Source organism: Macrotis lagotis, chromosome X (assembly GCF_037893015.1).
Source record: "Macrotis lagotis isolate mMagLag1 chromosome X, bilby.v1.9.chrom.fasta, whole genome shotgun sequence".
Classification (NCBI taxonomy): domain Eukaryota; kingdom Metazoa; phylum Chordata; class Mammalia; order Peramelemorphia; family Peramelidae; genus Macrotis; species Macrotis lagotis.
In genome coordinates this window covers 608,258,859-608,264,858 of record NC_133666.1, presented here as the reverse complement: position 1 = coordinate 608,264,858, position 6,000 = coordinate 608,258,859, and the positions used below count along the sequence as shown (strand labels likewise).

At 41.1% G+C, this 6,000-nt stretch overlaps 1 protein-coding gene across 1 annotated transcript in view; it reads left to right on the top strand.

Annotated features, from left to right (window-relative positions):
- The first annotated feature begins 930 nt into the window (after window positions 1-930).
- FAM135B (family with sequence similarity 135 member B) overlaps window positions 931-6,000 on the top strand; it is a 510,321-nt gene continuing 505,251 nt past the window's right edge. The window contains exon 1 of the mRNA XM_074202646.1: window positions 931-1,134. The gene's annotated coding sequence lies outside the window, so the exon portion shown is untranslated. The remainder of the gene's footprint in view (window positions 1,135-6,000) is intronic.

The following is a 6,000-nucleotide window of genomic DNA, read 5'->3' as shown; positions in this document are numbered from 1 at the left end:
AATGAAACAGTCCCTGCTCTCAAAGAGATTATATTCTATCAGAGAGAAATCTTTTGTTAAGAAGGTAGAGCTTGGTTAACAAGTTGTACAGACAAAATTAAGTGCACTGAAAATTCAGAGAAGACTAGGACAAGTCATTTTGGAGGGGTAAGGGAACGGAAGGGATGCGTGAATTCTGTACTCAGATTCAACCTTGACTCAACTAAACAACTATTAATTAAATCTCCAGTGAGATGCAGATGGACTTAAAACCTCGGATGCAGTTGGATTGTTGATGAGCAAATCCTGTCTCTGCCTATTTGGACCTCAGTCTCCTCTTCTGTAAAACCAATGGGTTGAAGATGACCTCTAAGTACCTTTCCAGCTCTAATATTCTGGGATTCTAAATACTCCTGTTTCCTCTGTACTCATCTTCACATCTATTTCTTCTCACCTCCTCCCCCTGTTCTCCCACACCTGCTTCTGAGGGTCAGTCTGAAGGCAAGGCTCTCCAGCCCTCTTTCCTTTCAGCCAGGAGGCAAATCGCTAGGGGGTTACTGCTGATGGGAATTCAATAAACAACCCAACTCGGAATCTCTGCACTTCTTCTCCTAGGCGGCTCTAGAAGTGAGGAACTGAGCATGCTCCGGAGGACGGGGCAGCATTTCGATTGCAAGTAGAGGAAAATTTTGCACTGACAGTGAAGCCAGAAGGTATTCTGGCTGGGAGAGAGCCCGCCAGACTCCCCTCCCCTCTCTCCGCCCAGTTGCTGGGGTTTTTGCCTCTGGCTTCTGTCCCAGGGCCATCCCTCTCTGGTTCCCTCTTGCGACAGCTTCTGTCCCCTGACCAAGGCGGCTGTGGCAAAGGCTGCCTGCCTTCCCCTCCTAATCCTCCCCTTCTCCCCAAGCCCGCAACCTTCCTCGCTCCGATGCATCAGGGCTTGCAGGGACTTTAATTCTGCCCAACCACCCCGGTGGTGAGGCGGGAGCCCACAGTCCGCCAGCTGCCACCGGCGGCGCGGATCCCAGGATCCCAGGTCCAAGGCAGTCCCCGGAGCTGGCCGCCGGCTCCTGATTGCTAGCGGCGGCTGTGTCTCCTTGGAGGAGAGCGAGGAGGAGAAAAAGAAGAGGGAAGGAAAAGGCGAGGAAGCAAGAGGTGAGCCTGGCAAGAAAAGGGAGAGTACGTGCGCTTCTTCTTATTGTGATTGTTGTGAGGGGCGGGGAGGTGTGGGGAAGGCGGAGGGGGGTTCGGAGGGTTAATTTGCCTGCTTCTGGAGCCACAGTTCGGCGCTGTGACTGGAGTCCGGGCTGGAGCAGCTGTTGCGCCGAGAGGGTGCAGCTGCTGAGTTTGATAACCATAGCAACCACATCAGCACCGCTAGCATCCTCCGCGCTCCACCTCTCTCTCCTCCCCCGGTGGCGGCTGTGGGGACAGAGCCTCAGGAGCTCACCGCTGCCTCGGACTGCAGTCTGCCCGTCCCTGCAGCTTCTTCCCCGGGCCTCCCTACTCTCTCTTCCTCCCTCTATTTCGTGATCCACGCCACCGGAACCTTTTCGATAAAGAAAGGGAGAGGGGACAGAAGAGAGAGAGAGTGCTCCGGGTGACTGGAAGAGTTGACAGAGGTGCACTGCAGAGGGACGCTCCAACCCAGGTGAGAGAGCGCGGGAGCTATATCCTTGGTTGCCAACTCTCCTCAGGTTCCATACTGATTGTTCAAGCCTTTTTGGAGAGTTGGATTGGTTTTCACAATTTTGCAGGCATGTAGACTCTGCTTCTTTTTCTTTTTCATTTTTAACCTTTCACCTGATCTTCTTTGCCTTCCTCACCTTCTTAGTTACTCCTGGAGAGATTTCAGTGAACCTCCCATGTGCTAGGGAAAAGAGAAATTGCTTGCACTCCTGAAGTCTTGGAGGGAGGCTGAGAGAGCTGGGGACCATCATGGGAAATCCAAAGGCTCTGCCTAGTGTCAGCTAGGTATCCCCTCCTACTCTGTAGTCCTGCATTCACTCATGTTCCTCACACAGAGGAAAAGCCCAGGTTCTGTTCAGATGATATCTGGGGCAAATGGGTTATTGGATGTTTGGGGATGGGGAATACAGGAGAGGGAAATTCAACTTGTACAGTATGTGCAGAGGTCAAACCAAATGGAGGTGTGTGGATGTCAGTATCTGTGTGTGTGTGTGTGTGTGTGTGTGTGTGTGTGTGTGTGTGTGTGTATGTGTGTATGTATGTGTAGGGAAGGGAAGATAAAATTCCACTGCAGACCTATTAGAGTCGATGTGGAAGTGCTCAGCCCCCATAAACCACATAGGGACACTCATGGATTTTTTTTTTGCATGTAGACTTTGATTCAGATAGATAATTGGGTTGGTCCAGAAGTTGAGGGCAAGTGGGGAACTATTTGCTATGCAGTGACCGCAAGGAGGCTTTCTGAGTATAAGGAGTTACGGGCATAACAAATATATTTTTTTGCAGTAGAAGAAAAAAAATAGACGTCAGCAGTCAAACCCTCTTGCTTGCCTTTTCCATTTGTCTACCCCCTTTGCTCCCCCCCCACATTATTATTCATAGCACAGATATACCTGCCGTAATGACAATCAACATCCTAATAATAAGGGCTCCAGTCATTGGCAAATTTTCTTCTTCTTGCAAATAGATGAACAAATGCCACTCTAATTGGTTAGAGAGGTATTGTTCTTATCCAGGTTCTGGGCTTCTGCTTCCATTGGCATCAAGTGTCATGACCAAGAATAGTGGTTCCCGTGTTGAATGTGCACTAGGATGGACTATTTGCAATGCCTATTGTTGGTGAGGAGCTTCAAGGCAAAGGCTATTTGTTGCCCTTAATTTCCACGTACAATGCATTTTTGATTTAGGTCAGTGCAACGTAGATATAATAAAGAGATGCATTGTATATAGAAATTATTTGACATAATTCACATAAAATGGTTATTAAGCACACACTATGTGCAGAACATTGTCTGAACTCTAAGTAAATTTCTCTTTGGTGTATACCTTGTATTTTCTTTTCTTCCATTTCCAAAGGGTTATGCCTACTTTTGGAAGACAGAATGAATGTCCATCTAATGGAAACATAAGCTTTTCCTGGACCTAATGGTCCATTATAGTTATTTCTTGAACATACCAACAAAATAGCATTCCAAAAGTGATGGAATTATTAAAAGAACATATATTTGAAGATAGTAGAAATTTGAATAATACTTGGAATTTATCTTTCTCTTTTTTGGATATATAATATGAAAATACAGATAAAATCTAATCAGAGTGGGAAAAAACCCCCTCCAACAACCCTTTCCTCTTTTGTTCTTATGAACAATTAATTAACGGTAATACCTATAGTGAGGCATTGAGGCTAGTTTGTGAAGAGTAATTTCTGATTGCTAGAAAATTGAGTTAAAGGGATTTTTGAATCATTGGGTTAGTTCTAATGGAACTTAATGGTCATTTAGTGGAATTTTTAACTTTCCTTTTACAGATAAAGAAATTGAGGCCCAAAGAAGTGAAATAGCCTGTCCAAGGTCACATAGATAGCAAGGATTTAATGCTATGTACTCTAGCTCCAAGCTAATATATTTGCTATTTATTTAATTTGCACTCATTTGTGAAGAGCTCATATTAATGAGAACCAGTTTAAAGATGGGTTTTCTTTCGTTCTTGGGTCTTTTTTCTTGTACTCGTCTCATTATATGGTAACCTAAAGAGTGTTTCTTGCACTCTTAGGGATTATTTTGGTAATCCAGCCAACCAAAATTTAAAAAGAGCAGAAATGACCTCTTTTCCCAAAAATTTAGATGCTCATTTCACCCAAGTGACTGTCTTTGAAAAGCTGTCACTTTTTATCAAATGTTTATTTTATGATATTAAAGGACCTATGGTAAAGCTGGTAGAATATTGTATTTAGAGGTTTAGGAACTGGGATAGAAGAATGCTCTGCTTGTTACTACTTTTTTTGACCTTGAGCAAGTTCCTTTTCTTTCCTACACCTCAGAATCTCCATCAGTAATATGAGAGGGTTGATTGGACTAGATGATCTTCAAATTCCCTTCCAGCTCTAAACCTTATAATAAATATGTTTGTGAATTATAATTTAACAAGACACTTTTCCAACCCTTGTATTTTTTTTCTCTTAATTTTCTCTTTAATTTAATTCATGGCCCAGGAGACATGTCAAAATTCTGTATCCAAGAGGTCAGTACAATTTGTAAGAAAGATCGTTTCCTCAATAATCTCATTTGAAAAAGTCTAAACCACCCTCATTTCCTTCTATATTTAGATTCATGGCAAGCAGCATAGTGCAGGAGAAAGAACAATGGAAGGGGACTAAGAAAATCTGGGTTGGAATTTAGATTATGACACTAACTCATTGTGTGACTTTGTGGTACTGTCTCTTTGAAACTATTTTCTCTTCTATATAATAAAGGATTGAACTTGATAATCTTTTAGGTCCCTTAATACTCTAATATCCTGTGAGTCTAAATATTAATCTATATCTCTAATCATCAAGCAGTTGTCATTGATAGACAGGAGCTTGGAATAAGCCTAGTTTCAGTGAAGCTTTACCTTTCATTTTGGAATTCCCTTTATTCCCTTCCTCTAAGCTGTTTACCTCCCTGATAACCATCATTATTCAAGGCATATACTCTTTCTTTATAGGGATCTCTTTATTTTTTTCCTAGGTTTTTATGAGAGCAGCTAGGTAGTATAACTCATATAAGCCTGAGAGTTAGAAAATTGACTTCTCTCTTTGTTTTGATTCTCCAATCATTTCTAGAATCATAGCATCTCAGAGTTGTCAGAGTTATCAAGAAGGTATCCCATCTGACTTCTGTTTAATACATAAATTTCTTCTGAAGTCATGCAGGATTTGCCTTAAAAATCTCAATTATTGAGTAGTGTTTTTAGGAAAATGTTTCTCTGCAATAATAATATTGATAATGATTATTATAACAGTAACATACTATCATAGCACTTTTAATCACAACAATCCTATGACAGATACAAACAGATAAAGTAGATACTGTGCTTTAAAGGCCAGGAAGTTCTGGCTTTAAATCCTGCCACTGATAGGAGAAGTAGGCACATATACAAATCACTTTACCTCCTTGACATCTCGGTCTCCTCATCTGTAAAATGAGGATAATTATGTAAAACACTCTTCCAACTTTATGTTGGAATGACAGTTATTCTTAGTAGTAAAATGCCTACTTTATACATAAAGAAACTGACGCTCATCAAGGTAAAATTACTTGCCCAAGGCTACCTTACCCAAAAAGGTATTTACCCAAAATCTGAACCATTGCTTCTGAATACAACATGTAATTTTTTTTCCTTTTTGTCAAATGTTTTTTCCTATAACTTTTAGGGACAAATTCAATCTACATCGAACCATTTTCCATATTTGAAGAAGGTAGCCATGTTTCCCTTTTTCCCTTTTACTCATTTTTTTTCTTTTCCAAACTAAGTATATCTAGTTATTGTGTGACTTCAGGATAGTTACTTGACCTCCTTTGGCTCCAGTTTTGTTTTCTTCTTGTATTCTATATGCAAGCAATCATCCTTACAAAGTCCTAGTTTACCCCAGACAGATTCATGAGAGATCTGCAGAAGTCTTGTACATTTTAAGCAGAGAGGTCCCATAAAAGCAAAATGTTCTCCCTAACAAATCATTTAGAAAGAAAAGAGTTGATTCTGATTTTTATGAGGGATTCATAACAAGAGTAAATAAATAACCTACCAAGAATTTCCAAGCAAATCAAAAATCTCCTTGGTCACCAAAAAATGTTTGAACCCAGATCTCTAAGGTCCTTTCATGTTCCATGACATTCCTTGGGAATTCATACCATCTTTTTCTTTGTACCCTTTAGAATTATCTCTCAATTCCCATTTTATTTCATGCTTATGCTGACTTAATTGTTATTTGCAGGTTGATAACCTCTGAGGAACTGTTCTAAGTGTTAGGTATAAAAAAAGGCAAAGTATCAGCCTCTGCTCTCAAGGAGT